General features: G+C 41.1%; 1 protein-coding gene across 2 annotated transcripts in view; it reads right to left on the reverse strand.

Annotated features, from left to right (window-relative positions):
• The window catches only part of gnao1a (guanine nucleotide binding protein (G protein), alpha activating activity polypeptide O, a), a 157,325-nt gene that overhangs the window by 95,931 nt on the left and 44,709 nt on the right, over positions 1–16,685 (reverse strand). The window lies entirely within an intron of this gene.

Below are 16,685 nucleotides of genomic sequence, written 5' to 3' on the forward strand. Positions count from 1 at the left end.
CAACTCAGCTAAACGGCAAAACGGCATTTCCAGGTTTTAAGCGAGTGAGTCTCAGCGACACAAATAAGTTTGCACAATATGTTGTGTTTCACAACAATACTTAACTACGGTGGCAATTTTTAATGTAGCTGTAGCGGATGAAATAGCAAAGCTTGCATTCATTGTTTGTAGTGATGGTCATCACGGCAAGTTCAAATTCACATGAAGTTAAGCAGATGACACTGTCAAAATATCCCGTCTCTTTTTATTTTTACCCATGTCCCCTCTCAGCTCATGTTCCCTATTAGTTGGCCAAAAATCCAACGCTTGGTGAATTGTGCTTCACAATGATTTATACATACTGAACACACATTCATTTGTGCCACATTGGTATGCTTCTCCCACCTCTGTCCTCTTCACCGGGTCGCCAGGACGCTCGCGTCCGGTGAGAGAACGCTATGAGTGGCCACAGGGGACGGGCGTCGCCTTGGCCGCAAATGTGCATTCAAGTGTGTATAAATAACTGCCGTGAGCAAACTCTTGGAAGGGACGCGAGTCTGAACTAGGCATCGAAGGACGCAACATCGCTATATAGCAGATGCCATGATATGGACCCATAAGAGCGAAGCTGTCTTGCATATTTAAATTAGGGAAGGTGAGCGCTCCATTTAGAGCAAAGCTCATTTTGATGTTGCATAAAAATGAGAAATCCGGCCATCTCAAATGCCAGGCTTAAAAGCCCAACTAGAATGGCTTGAGAAAGGACATTTTGGGCATTTCCAACCTAAATTATCATGTAAACCGAAAAGAATATCAAAATTAAATAGAAAACCAGTGATGGAAGGGGACCTATAGGTAGTGTGTCCCAAGACTTTTGCCATCAACTCTATGTATCTACATCCTAGCACCTAGATAAAGTTCAAAGCATACGTTTCTACCATAACCTGCCAAGCAGCCACATAAATATGCTGTAATTACATTTAGTGTCTATAATAAGAAAGGTATAATTAACAAGATGACTACATTTTCCTGTGTTATTACCAGAGAAATCCATCCATCCATTTTCAACACCACTTATCCTGGTTAGGGTCACGGGGCGCTGGAGCCTATCCCAGCTGACTGCGGGCGAAAGGCGGACTACACCCTGAACTGGTCGCCAGTCAGTCGCAGGGAACATATTGACACGGACAATCATTCGCACTCATATTCACACCGTCACTGAGTGGGAACTGAACCCACGCTGCCCGCACCAAAGTCAGGCGTGTGTACCACTACACAGAGAAATACACACAACACTAATTTAGTGAGGTCAGAATGGTGACATCTATGATTTGCTTGACATTATTTGCAACACTTGTATATGTTAGCTGCCAGACGGCAAGTGGAAGAGATCTGGTGTAAAGCTTTACTTTGACAGGAGGAAAAATTTATTTGTTTCCGTCCGTGAGCCACATCGGCAATACTGTTTCTGATCCAAATTAGGATAGTTAAATTGGCAGAGGTGACCAGTCCAGGGTGCACCCCGCCTCTCACCAAAAGTCAGCTGGGATCGACTGCAGCTCACCCTCGATCCTAGTGAGCATAGGCGGGCTTGAAGATTGATGGATTGATGGAATTTTTGCGGAGGTCTTTACGACAGCTCCTGTATCAGATTTGTGCAGGTGTACCCAATGAAGTGTCCGCTGAAGCTACAGTATATACTGTATAGAGTAAAGTATATAATAATCTTTTTCTTAACTTGTCTTAATTATTTGCACAGAGTACAGAAAATAATTAAACACTGATTTCAGGTCCTTCCACAAGACAGAAATATTTTAGGAGTACCAATACGCTGGACCCTGAGGACTCAATCTCCCAATCTCTTTACTCCTCCTCCCTCAGCTCTGTCTTGGGCCTCCATCATTTTATCCCAATTACGCCTGAGGGAAATTATTTCATGTATCTCTCAAGAGATTACGGCTTGCATTCAGTCTCTCAGCACCCGAGGACTTGATCCCTGAGGTAACGTACATATGCGTACGTATGTGTGTTGTTTTTCTGTCTAGTGGATGGCAGGAGGAGGCAAGCGAGAATGTTTAAGGCTCATGTTTGTGCTACAAAGAGCAGGATTGTTCATTTCATTAGTTATCTATGTATTATTAACATTATTCTTAAAAAATGTTCCTCATGAAAACCTCATGGTGCTTCGTTTTAGCCATTAGTGTTTAACTATTTAGAGCAGGGATTTTCAACCTGGGTCCAGCAAGGGACTCTTTACAGTGGAGACATTTTTCCAAGGACCCCCTCACAATTGTAACACCAATTTAACATCTCTTTTATCTGAAAAAAAACTGGCCTAACAAGTAAAATCATAGCTGAAATGATATGAATAACAATAAGTTGCTGTTTTCTCCTTTGTTTTATTGCAAAGCAATGCAATCAATCAACGTTTTATTAAGCAGACTCTTTGTTCATTAGAAAACACATACAGTACAGTTCACAATAAGACACATAAAAGGAAAGTACATCAGGAATATCTTTATATTGAATGCCTATAATTAGTCTTTACCCAATTCCTTTACAAAAAAACAACAAGTATACAAGAAATTTCACCTGCACTGTCCAGTATGCAGACATTTATTTCACTGTCACACTGGATGAATATTTGGCTAAAAAGTTACTGAATCTATTTCCAGCCACTGATTCGTTTTGGACCGTATCGTTCTAAATGAACAAATATCGTCCTTGAATCGAATGGGCAACCATGAATCGTGATACGAATTTATTTGTTGCTAAAACGCATCGTTACACCCCTAGTAAGCATGGTGTTTTGCTTAGAAGGCAGTGCTTAACATAACAGCACTGATATTCACTGGCCTTGGGGTTACAGGAGCAAGGCATCATGGTCCTGCTCTTAGTAGCACAGTGGGCTTGGCAGGTCCATGTGCCAGTCATATGATGCTGGCATCGCCAGTCTGGTAAATACAGGGAGGGAAGTAAATGAGACTGTGAGTGTGTATGTGTGTGTGCGTTTGTAAGGGAAGTTTCAGAAGGTTCAAGGGTAAATTGTGCAGCGTGAGTTATGCATGGTTTCAGTGTGTGTTTGTTCCCCAAAAGGCTCAGAGCCTTTCTGATGTTATGCACTTTGACATGATGAACAGGCTCACTGAAACACACCCACACACACACACGCACACGCACACACAACTGTTGTTGTGTTTCAGAAAGAAAGAATATTTATATCAAGCAGAAATATTACATGTTATTCACTGGTGTCAATTATCAATCAATGTAGGTGTCATAAGGAATATAGGAAAGGCTTGTAATCATAGTCTAAAAGATTGAACAAAAATTCCACTAATGACCACACATACACACACACACACACACACATACACACACACACAAACAAACTTCCTGATAGTGCTGTGGGGAAAGTCCTGAGATGAGTGACGTTCAACACTTTTTTTCCCTCCCATAGCTCAGAGGGCTTTTGCAAATTCCAGAGCTTTCAATGTACCTAGTAATTATTGTGGGATTTCAGAGTGGACAAAAGACTTGAACAAACCCCGAGAACAATGTGATGGTGCCATGCACTGAGTGCCTGTAGGCCGCAGTCATCAATTCAATCATTTTCTATTCTGCTTATCCTGTGAAAGGTCACAACAGCTGACTTAGGGTAAAAGGTAGACTACATCCGGGACTGATCGGCAGTCAGTCAAAGTGCAATTACAAGTGGGACAGTAAATGGGAATTGATCCCATGCTGCCAATGTGAAACACAAGTCACTAATGACCTCACCAAAGGTAAGAAAAAAATAAGATAGCAAGAAAGACCTGAACCAAGATTGGAACCGTTATCCCTTCTTCCTGTGAGGTAACAGGGCAAATCCATCAGTCATCGTGCTACCTTGCTGTAGGCGTAAAAACCTTCATCTGTGTCTAAATGTCATGCATAGGTATAGATACGTAATTTTCAGGACTCCCTCTCATTCTCTAAAATATTTATCTGGTCCAAGGTTACTGGATACTTAGTCAGTGAGATGTGCTGCCATCTCAAAAGCCTGGCAGAAACACAACAATGCAAACCCAACTAACAACAAGAGGACAAAAAAGAAAAAATGCATGTCTTTCGACTGTGGAGGCTTAGATATGTGCCGGCTTCACACGGAGAGGTCCGTAGTTCTGAATACAACTAAAGAAGGGCTGCGAAACATGCAATCAAAATGATCCAGCTTTTTAGAAGCAGCCTACAGTTGAGTGATGTCACTGTATTTGGCAGTTTTCTACATCCTAGCCCGCATTTGTACAAGTCAAAACAGAAAACCCTGTCTTGTATTACTACTTGTCATGTAGCATGTGATGTTTAAAAAAAGGCACACTATTATATCTTGGTAAAATCTTTAACCTGAACCATGTTGTCTACAACTCACACACCAACCAAAATGAGTAACTCTCAGGTGTGGGATCACAGTTCTTTCAGTTGCTAGGAGACACTTCATTCTCATTCACTTTCATGAAGCCGATTTGGGTTTACTATATTCATCCTGGCTCTGTGAATGCCCGCAACACACAGATCTGCTATATTATTTTATATTAATCTTAAGGATGAGTTTCAAGATGGAACATTGGTATTCAAATAACTAACATTACTTGTACCATAGGCAGGAATAGATTAAAATGTCTATGGAACAATCTCAGTGAGTATACAGTATAAATAGGAAACTATAGAAGTCAGAGAACATTAGAACCATGAAGACTAAAGTAACAATTAGATGAGGAAGTAAGTGATGATGAGAGTCATGCTTTGAAATAAAAGATCAGTGAAGAGGAAAGGGGAAGTGCCAGAGAGGAAGCTGAAAATAACAAGAGGTGAGAGAGCAAATAGGCAGGAGCTATCAAAGCGAGCCAAGTAATGCTGGAAAGTGCTGGGTTATGTAAAACATCCAACTTATCTTCAATGGGGTCATGGGTGTGCTGGAACCTATCCCAGCCAAATTTGGGCAGATTACACCCTGGTCGCCCAAGACTGGTCGCCAGCCAATCACAGAGCATGTACAAGTGTAAGCATGTGTATAGACGTCTACAGTGAAAACAACCCTTCTGTTTTATATTCACACCTCTGGACAGTTTAGTCTTCAATTAATCTGTAAACATACAGTACATACTCCACAAACGAAGGCCACAGCAAAGATTCAAACCCTGATCCTCAGAACTATCAGACAGACAGTGTAACCACTCAAACACTGTACTGCCCTCTATGCAAAACCGAAATACAAAATTTGGAGGAGCTGTGTCAGCAGCTCCTCAGGACTTTATTATGAGTAGAACTGTGACTTTAAAGGTACATGTTTGCAGTAAATAATTAATTAGTTAAAAAAGAAACAAATACAGCATTAAGTCTGAAAACATTTCATTTACTCTTGGCAGGAGCCCATCACAGTTGACTTCGGGTAAATTGAAGACAAAAGACTGGTAGACTGATCATTGGTCAATCATGGGGCAGTTATATAAAGCACACTGATTCAGAATCGATCTCATGCCAAATGAATGGATGTCAGCTTTGTGAACCACTCCGCTATAAGTGTTTTATGAAGTAGATTCATGTTATTTGTCCACCTGCCTTCGACACCATAAGTTCCAGTTATATTGGAGAGGCTCTTTCACTCTGCACACAAAGAAAAATGAAATGACATCAGGGGCTGCAAACTAATAAATAAATAAATAAATTACTCAGTACAATCGTACGCAGGGTGATTTATGATTGGCAGTGTACGTTAAACCTTCTCCGACTTCCCATCAGGGGCTCACCACAGCGTGTCATGTTTCTAACTTCGCAAATTGTGTGGCCAAGTTTTTATGTGGATGCCCTTACTGATGCCACCCTGTAATTTACTGTATCTGGTCTTAGGATCATGACTGGAGATCTGCAGTTGCTGGGTGAAATTGAGTCTGCATCAGCTGCTGAAGAAACAACATGTACCTCTCCAATACCAAGACCCAATTATTTTGTTTACCCTGATGTACATAACACACAGTAAATAGTTAACAAAGAACTCCAAATGGAGCAGGTTTCACAGATTGTTAAAGATGTCAACAGAACACCATGTTAGCAGGTACTTTGATGAGGGTCTACTCTGTGAAAAAAACTTGCTCCCTCAAATGCAATTAAAAATTCAAAGGTCGGTGGGCCAAACTTCTAAAAATGATCTGCATCTCTAAAATCCATGGCCAGTCCATGGAATGATGAAAAAAATGTAATCAATCAATCAATCAATCAATCAACCAATCAATCAATCAATCAATCAATCAATTTTTACTTACAGGGTGGGCAAGACAAACCCAATGAGCCTTACAATGGTTAAAAACAATTATAATACAATCATTAATTGTGCAAACAAAAAAGTTCAGAGCTTTTAAAATTTAAAAGAGGAATAAAAACATGCAACTCTGAAAAGTATCATACAGAATACGTGCAGCTGCATCTTAAATTAACTGTAGTCTGTGGATGCTTGATTTGGGGAGTCCAGTGTTAAGACTAAACCATTTCAATAATTGGATCTCCTTGTTACGGATGGATGAATTCGTTTTTCTGAAGCCACCCTTCACTGTCAAAGCAACACACCATTTGGTGCAACTATATACTGTACAAGTAGTTGAATAATGTGTTTTTTTTCTTTATGTTATGTCCAAAACAAGAAAACCTGATGTTAGTTACCTAGACTTTTAACAAGGCAGATATGTTTCCATGGGCAGGTTGCTTTATTCTCTAATGACCAGATGGAAAATAGTAATCAGAGGGGCGTTGTTCATATACCCACAGTGTACAACTGCAACACGTGAACGTGCACACAAACTATCCCATCAGGAAACCATCCACCCGCCCGCCATCTCTCGCCCTCCTTTTCCCTTTCTTCTTTTCAATCTCTACATGCACAGTCTATCCCTTCCATGCATCTCTCCATTCCGACTCCCTTTCTTCTTCTTCTTCCCATCCCTCTCTTCACAAGTCCATTGAGACACAAAGTGTTTTTGTGATGTCATTTCCGGTGTGCTTGCATGCATATAAGTGCAGCTGCACACTTTATCTTCTTCAGTTGAGCTAAGATTTCCTTTTGCTTTGTGTCTGAAATGTAAAGACAGACTCCGGATGTCTTGTATTTAGCATACATACAGAAAACTGACCTGATAATAATTTGCTCCGGTCAAATTTGTAATTTCAATTCTAAAAGTGCATTGCAGTCAAAGTATCCGTTAGTGTTATTATTACGGTAAGTAAAGTGATCAAAGCCTCTCACAAACAAAATGTTTAAGATTAGGGTTTGCTTTTTCAACCTTCCTTTTTCATACTGCTGTGAAATGAACTTTAGATTGCAGTGACAACACTGTCTATTTCGAGCATGCTATCGTTTCGTTGTGTGAGTGTGTGTGAGGTGTGTGTGTTTGCGTGTGTGTATGTGTGTGTGCGCGCGTGTGTGTATGTGTGTCACGCTGCCCTTGGACAGGTTTGCGGAATGTGTGGATAGCAAGGCAAAACATCAAGTTGCCACAGCAACTAGCCAAGGCCAGGGATCAGATTTGGGGCGTTATCAGAAGAGTTTAGAACAGGGTGAATTCAAAATGTATCTCCATAATTGAGGATGATCTATCAATTTAGCTACATTATTCAGACAAAAGACATACTTATTCAATGGAGTTTGCATGTTCTCCCCGTGCCTGCGTGGGTTTTCTCCGGGCACTCCGGTTTCCTCCCACATCCCAAAAACATGCATTAATTGGAGACTCTAAATTGCCCGTAAGTGTGACTGTGAGTGCGAATGGTTGTTCGTTTATATGTGCCCTGCGATTGGCTGGCAACCAGTTCAGGGTGTACCCCGCCTCCTGTCCGATGATAGCTGGGATAGGTTCCAGCACGCCCGCGACCCTAGTGAGGAGAAGCGGTTCAGAAAATGGATGGATGAATGGACATGCTATTCTTTAACGTCCAGACTCTATTACGTACCATGTCGATGTCATGTGTCAAAACGAATTAGGCATAACCCAGTGTCAAATGTTTTCCAAACTTCAGATCCATGCCAAACCACTGTCAGCATCATACCTGTTTTCTTGTCTGTTTTAAAAAATGAGCATTTGAGCAGCATTTGTCTCTCTGAATAATGTATTTCATTTCACTTTTTATACCACAAATATTTTTCAATGATAGATACTTTGATGGTTCTGAGAAGGTGCATTCCAGCTGTGGTGTGTTTTAATGGGTTGAGTCATTTCACTTAAATTATCTCAGACACTGCACCATAGCCTTGACATTTAGCTTATCATAATATTGTCAGACTTTGTTCTCATTTCTGCAGTCCATTCCGTCGATATTTAATTCATGACAAGAAGGTTATGAATTTGTAGAAGCAGCATAAATGATCGTGCATCGGTGGGGATAGATTCATGAGGTGCGTAGACATATCTTAGTCAACCGCGGTTATCACCAGCTAATCCTGTATTTAATCAGGTTTTCTTTTGCCACACCACCCTGGTGACAATGTGTCACACAAGGATTGCTCTCTCAAAGCATGTGAGATCGTGACTGCACCTTGCTTAAAGGGAATGAATTAATTAAGTCACTTTGATTGGCGGTTAATACATTTGGCTGTTTACGCGCATTTGTTAAATGCGCCAGATGGGCGCGTTCTGCGAGATTACAATAAACCGGTCTAACTCGCACCCTAGCACAGCTAAAACATGTGTTACACTGGATTTGCGTTAGTCAGGAAAACAGAACCCAGTGTTTTTCTTGCCTCACTGACCAGTTTACTGTAGTACCTGTTCATGTAGAGTTCACTTGGTTTTCTGGTAAAAATGTGCGTTATTCATTTTTTTATTAAAACAAATTCGTGCAACCCACTGCATGCTGCCGGTTTAAATGCCTTTTGTGGATTAATTTTGGTTTTACCGTTGACTACAATGACGAGGGAGTCAAAACTGTTGACAGACATGCTCCAGTCTGACAGCACACCAGAAAAACTCCTCTGGAAGAGGCCAGCAACAATTGTCAGTACTCGTTTTTGCACATGCAATCCTTCAGTAAATCAGGCCCTATTTGGCAAGATCACCTATCTTTCTCCAGGCTCCACCCTTCACCTTTATCAGGAAATGCAATGCTACAGTGTACAGTATTAAACAAATGTATGCACACACAAACACACACACATAGATGTAATGTCCAAATCAATAGCCATGCTGTTATTTTAGTCCCCATTGATGCATATCAATCACCTCATTGCAATTAGAAGAAGACAGTGCCTTTCGGTAAGGTTACGGACATTGACTAGGGGACATGCTAGTGTGAATGTGTACTGTATGTGTGACACAATGGAAGTTAAAAGGCCTGGCAGTTTTTGGAAGGAATATTTAGGAAGGTTCCTCAATGTCCCTTTCCGGCACTTGAGTCAACATAAAAACAATTCATACTGTATCAATGCCCATGCCATTCTTAATTGAACACATGACTTTGGGGTTGAAGGACTTCAGATTTTTGAAGTGGACGCAAAGGTGGTGACAGTCGAGTCGATTTTACTAATTGATGATGTCACAAATGTTCTTTTCAGTCGTTAATTTGCTCTGTGAGCCTCCAAACATAAGCTTGCTCACTCACTCACTCATTCCCCAGCATTCTCTGTTGCACAGGCCCCACCCCTGGACTCTTTCATCCGATCACATGCAGACACTCATTAATCCAATCATATTCAGATGCCTTCATAGACAGCTGGAACTTGTAAACCTCTAACACTAATTCACGTTTCACAACTGCAGGGTCGCTACTCACGACAGTATATAATTGTAGTATATTTTGTTCTTTTTTTTAATACAGGCGGAGGGGATGATTTGCATTAATGTATTGTTGCAAGCCTGCAGTTGTGTTACGTGGATTGTTATTTTAAAATACGACTGTTTGTGAGATCCTGAAGGTGTCTGTGATCTGTGATTGGATGAGTGAGTCGGGGTGTGGCACCAGGGGTTACTAGGAATAGTTGTTGTGCTTTTGTTATACGTACTGTATATGAGGATAGACTTGTATATTTTGCAAGTGACCGTACTGTAAGTCTCATTTTTAGTAAAATATTGCAACGCGTTTGAGGCACCACTCCTAGTTTGCTGCGCAAACCCACCACCTGTTGATTTCAGCAAGGCAAAACATGAGATTGGTGATTAGTCAATAACTTCAAACAACAACCGTCATTGCAGAGTGGTAAAGCCGACATGTTGACTAGTCGACGAGTTGGTTCAATCTCTCGTATGCATGGGACACTTATTAAGTTCCATCCATCCATTTTCTGAGCCGCACTAGGGTCACGGGCGTGCTGGAGCCTATCCCAGCTATCAAAGGGCAGGAGGCGGGGTACACCCTGAACTGGTTGACAGCCAATCGCAGGGCACATACAAACAAACAACCATTCACACTCACATTCACACCTACGGGCAATTTAGAGTTGTCAATTAACCTCACATGCATGTTTTTGGGATGTGGGAGGAAACCGGAGTGCCCGGAGAAACCGGAGTGCCCGGAGAAAACCCACGCAGGAGAACATGCAAACACCACACAGGTGGGGCCTGGGATTGAACCCTGGTCCTCAGAACTGTGAGGCAGACGCTCTAACCAGTCGAAATTTATTGTAATTGATTACATACAGGATCTGCCTTCTTTTAATCCAGCTATCAACAATAAAATGCAACAATAATGACACACTTCTTGTATCCGAGATTGCATGGACAGATATCGGACATGGGTGACATTATAGGGTTGAACTCATCTTAACATGTTTTAGGATTCAAACCATGAGGGTGACTGATATGCAACCAGCGTTGCAGAACACTGAAACAGCATATTGCCAAATATAATCATATGTTTCCCAGAGGGAGACATGGCTCATGCTACCATGTAAAACTGAAACACTCCCACATTCAGAACCAACAACCAGCTTTCTTTCTTTCTTTGATAGTTTCATTTTGGGACCTAAAAATCAGTCCGACATTGTGTGTTAGTAGACATTACAACTCCAATTAACCTTCTTCCATTGCTCCCTTGGTCATGGAATTGATGCTTTTCTGTGGATTACACTCATAATCCTCAAGTAGTGTATCATATACTGAAATTGTGTGATCTAGAATTTAGCGGCTTTAGAGGCGGGCAGACTTAATTGGAAAGATGGATGTTTGGCTGGGGCTTCGCAATACTTCTTGGCAGCCAGTCACACTAGATGAATCATGCTGGCATTGACATATGTATAATTGAAACGGGATGAACCAAGGCTAAAAAAAAAATACTTTAAAATAATAATGATTGAAAAATATAAGATTTGGTTTCATGGATTTAAAGCAATTATAATGTATGTACTAAATGTTTATTTTTATATCTTATTTTAACTGCTTCAAAATTATTTGGATGGTAGTGCTAAGGTGTAATAAGGATGATAATGTCTATGTTATTTCCATCTTTAATTGTGTGTAATTTGTAGACGGTTGCTAACATTGACGGTAAGCCAAACATAGAATAAGTCGCTGTTATTGCTGTTATTGCATATACTGTTCATTTGTAGTGACAACAAATCCAGCTGCAATTTTTTTACAGAGTTTCTGAACTTGTCCTCCACATACTGCACATGTGATACAAGTAGAAAATGTAGTTATAAGGTGCGAAGGTGTGTGAACTGAATATTCAGCGAATATCAAATGTCCAGCCAGCTTTTTCTCGTTCATTGCTGACCACGCCGAGAATAATCATCAAATTTACATCAAACTTCACAGAAAAAAAATATTTTTCACTGGCCAAAACATTAAATTATTTTCCAAAGTGATGCACATTTTATTGAAAAATACTGTCAGTGCAATAATTGGACATGCAATATGTGTATGTGTTTGCAGCCCTAATTTTACATATACAGTACTTCTATAATACAATATTATGTTGGATGCAAACTGAGAGAAGTCACAGCAACATTAAACAACAGCACTAAGAAAAAAATAGTTTTATTTAACATCCATAAAATTTGGCCTCCTGCTCCTGACACAGGTCTCATGCCACAGTATTACAGCATCAGTGGGATCATACTCCCTGGCATGTGTGCATCTGTTTAAGTTTCATCATTGAACACTTTTACAGGACTTTTAAGCAGCTTGTAGGCTGAAACAGCAGGCTGTCGATGTTTCATTTAATTTGGTTTTAAAGAGTTTTGATTTTGCTTAGTAAGACTGCTTATTGTTGTATTATGAGATTATCTGAATGTTTTTAGCTTGTATTGTCTAACCTGTTTTATCTATTTGTTGTAGGGCTGTTCGATCTGGCAAAAAAATATCGTCCAATCTTGACTATTATCAAAAAATTTTTCAATTTTGTTTTTAAACTTTTTTTAAGTCACTGTTGGTGTAGTGGTACACTCGCCTGACTTTGGTGCAGGCAGCCTGGGTTCAGTTCCCACTCAGTGACGGTGTGAATGTGAGTGTGAATGGTTGTCCGTGTCTATATGTGCACTGACTGGCGATCAGTTCAGGGTGTAGTCCGCCTTTCGCCCAAAGTCAGCTGGGATAGGCTCCAGCGTCCCGCGACCCTAACCAGGATAAGCGGTGTGGAAAATGGATGGAACTTTTTTAAATAGCCAGTTTTAAAGCACCTGTACTGAAAACTAAGGAATCTTGAGAGTAGTTCAACATTTGTTGACAACACTCTTCATAGTCAATAATGAAAACAGTAACCCCAACATGATATTAGTATTCTACGCAAATAAAATACATATAGAAAAACAAAAAAACACTTCAGTCAAGAATATATAAGAATATAACACTTATTCGAAGTCCTGAGTATTTTTGGAGATACCAGATGCAAAATAAACAAAGTGCCCCCTCAGGGATTATGACGATACCTTGAACTGTAAGCATTATCATTATCCAGTTATGATGCTAAACACCAAGTTAACATTATTGTTACTTTAAATGTGCATTTTCTTTACTATCTATACAGATTAGCTAGTTTTGTCATTTTACAAAGCACATGAATATTGATTGTTGTTGCTGGTGACTTCCTCACTAGCAGTGGCTAACTGCTAATGCTACTTGTGCTGGCAACAGAGACTGACAGGCTGTACTGACTGCAATCGCATTTTGCTTTCCACATAATCACTTGGGTGGTAGTTCTTCAAATGAATAAACACAGTGTTGTCCGTTTTTAAGGGCTAGTTATAGTAGCACTGCTCCATTTCGCTTTGAAGAGGCCGCCGCACAACTGGTGTTGTGCACCCATGGACCTCCGTCGCTGAGGTGAGGTTGGGCCGCTGCCGACTCAGCAGCCTCCGAGGATGGCTAAGTTGGCGTCTCGATCACGCTACAGGACGAGCCAGCTGAGGAGGCTGCTACTTGTAAACGGAAGTGGAGCAGGAAAAGGACGGCTGTTGCCATGTGCATTCCTGTCACCTAAGATCGAGGAAATACGCACACAGCTGATAATTGAGATCGGCGTTATTAGGAATCCCACGCACTTTCCTGGCAGGACATGCCCTGCTCCAATATTACTGGCTCCAGCCCACACGCCTCTGGACTATGATTGGCGCATGTGTGTTTGTGTACGTGGGTAAAACATTCACTCGCCACGTAGCGAGTAGCGCTCTGTGATTCACTGACCAAATGGATAATTTTGTCGCATTTGGCACCTGCCGAGTGTTAATTTCTGACCCTAAAGGAAAGTATATGTTAATCCTACCGGCGTTTATAAATGCCAAGCCAACTTGTCTCATCTGCAACGAGGTTGGAGCCGGATGGCGGCTGCACGGAATGCACGGGACTTTGGCTGCGTGAAACGGAGGTCCACCGTGGCGCAGGTTTAACGGGGCACCTGCGCCGTCCGGTCTAGCCACACTGGGGCTCAATGCAAACTTTGCGTTATCTTGCAATGTTTATTATGGGAAAACGTAAGGTTATTGCAAGATAATGCTTTTTTTTTTAATTTTATATATCTTCCATGTCACCTTAGGAGTTCCATAGAATATAGACCAACTAGTCTAGTATTGAAATGCACAACAAAATTCTCACTTCCACGCGAAAAGCTACCAAAACTGATTGAGCTGTTGCACAGTGAGCAGGGTTCTGCTAGTAGTTTTCATGAAAGGCTGACGGTCAACCACTGCTTTTACGGCAAGTAAAAATTTGAATCGCTGTTGCACGTTGTCACAATGTTGCAGAGGTAACAGCCAAAATGTACATGAGCTTTAACACAAGTGTGTTTTAATATCATGTGATGCAATGCTGTTATCAGTTATACATTATGTGCATGTCTCGTACAAACTTATCTGTACATAACTATGATCAATATGTTTGGATGTTTTAAGGATAACAAATCCATTTTAGCGCATTAATTACCTTAAACTAGAAACATGACAAGATTTCCCAAAATAGAAAGTCTGTCAAATTGCTGAGTCTGGTTGGAATGGACGGTTTACCCTCAGTACAACACTTCAAGAATTTAGAAAATCGGATGAAGTGTTTCGAAGAAATATTTTTTTTAGCGTGACATAGGTTATATAGAATCTGTTTTCAAAAATAAATAAAAAAAGAACAGGAAAAAAAAGCCTTTTCTCAACATATCTCATCGACCCTTTCGTTTCAAGTTGACGCGTCAAAATTACCGCGACATTTTAAACGGCGTCGCTTGCCGTAAACAATTGACTTAAATAGGGTAAAAGGAACATTATACTTGAGAAGAGCAGTTTGGGCAGTAGAACAGGTCATGTACTCTCGTGATCTGTTTTTTTCTTCTTGCACTTATATGTTCTGGAGGATTTTAGAGGGATTTGAAGTGCTCATTCCATGTTTTTTCTAGAAAGATTCAATTTGTCACGTTGCTACTGTACTTCAACCTTGGTCCGTCAGGCAACATCCATCCATCCATCCATTGTCCCTACCGCTTTATCCTCCCAAGGGTCATGGGTGTGCCAGAGCCTATCCCGGCTATCTTCGGGCGAGAGGCGGGGTACACCTTGAACTGTTCGCCAGCCAAACGCAGGGCACATATAAACAAACAACCATTCGTGCACACATTCACACCTAAGGGTAATTGAGAGTCTTCAATCAACCTACCACGCATGTTTTTGGGAAGTGGGGGGAAACCGGTGTGCCCGGAGAAAACCCACGCAGGCACGGGGAGAACAAACCGTCAGGCAACAAATGTCATCAATTTGCCACCGTTACAAATTATGCATACTTTCAAACTATGAGGCAAATACTGTAATTGAATCTGCCTCTTCTGCTTCAAGAAAAAATATGTCTGAAATGGGGGTTATGGGCAGCACGGTGGCCGACTGGTTAGAGCGTCAGCCTCACAGTTCTGAGGTGCGGGGTTCAATCCCCGTCCCCGGCTGTGTGGAGTTTGCATGTTCTCCCCGTGCCTGCGTGGGTTTTCTCCGGGCACTCCGGTTTCCTCCCACATCCCAAAAACATACATTAATTGGAGACTCTAAATTGCCCATAGGCATGACTGTGAGTGCGAATGGTTGTTTGTTTCTATGTGCCCTGTGATTGGCTGGCAACCAGTTCAGGGTGTACCCCGCCTCCTGCCCGATGACAGCTGGGATAGGCTCCAGCACGCCCGCCACCCTAGTGAGGAGAAGCGGCTCAGAAAATGGATGGATGGATGGATGGATGGGGGTTATGAAAAAAAAAAAATTCACTTTCTTCTCCCCCAGCTGATAATCAAAGTTTATGAAAGTTTAGAGAGGCAAAATGGTAAAGCCACATGTTTATCGGTCACATTGCAAGTACATCAACAAGTAACAGATAAAGACGGTTTGACTGCAAAATTTCTTGAATCATGTGCTAGCTGTGAGCCTTTGCAGAGTGGTGACCCCACTGGGAGTATACCTTCCTCTCTGCTACACCGCTGCGTATGAGTTGATGATTGATTGTAATTCAATAGAAAGCGAATAAAAAGTCACTTAGTAGAACATTTGTCCTCCTTGTGGTAAGCAGGCGTAGTAAAATATGTTCTCCTGCATACATAACAGTCTACAGGTATGGAACAACCCAAAACCGATCACTTTTATTTAAATTTATAAAACCCAAACCCTGACAACACCGAATACTCATATAATATTGCACATGGTCAGAGCGCATACTACATGTTAATGCTACATTTACAGTTCTATGCTCCCTCAACATCTCATACTACGTGGGGTTAGTCAGCTTTTTTTGTCACTTTTAAAGATGTTTTGTCAATTCTCACAAGAGTATTGTCCTACATCTAGGAGGAACTCTATTCAAATGGAATATTGTCAAGCTAGTTGGGGAAATAGTAAAATGAACCAGTCACAGTTCGAAACCAGTCAAAATCTAAGAGACTAATTGCACAGTGAGAAGAAGCAGAAAGCCAGAGAACACTGAGAAAACCCAGGCAAACACGGGGCGTGCCACCTTATTAAGAATATCCGACCCAAAATTGGTGAGAATAATACACAGTCCGAGTAGGCTAATCGAGGCAATTATCAGCTGCTTCTTCAAAGTTCAAAAAGTATTATTTCTCTCTACGTCAGAACAAGAACTCTAATGGTAGTTTCTGATTTGTGAAAGCTTACTGTAATTTTACGTGTATAATGTGCCCCCCCAAAAAATTGTCAAAGTTTAATAGTGCGCATTATACATAAGTATGGGGGAAAATGGAAAAAAAAACTTTCACATTTCATAAATGTATGCCGCGAG

The sequence above is a fragment of the Phycodurus eques genome, chromosome 5 (genome assembly GCF_024500275.1).
Source record: "Phycodurus eques isolate BA_2022a chromosome 5, UOR_Pequ_1.1, whole genome shotgun sequence".
NCBI lineage: Eukaryota > Metazoa > Chordata > Actinopteri > Syngnathiformes > Syngnathidae > Phycodurus > Phycodurus eques.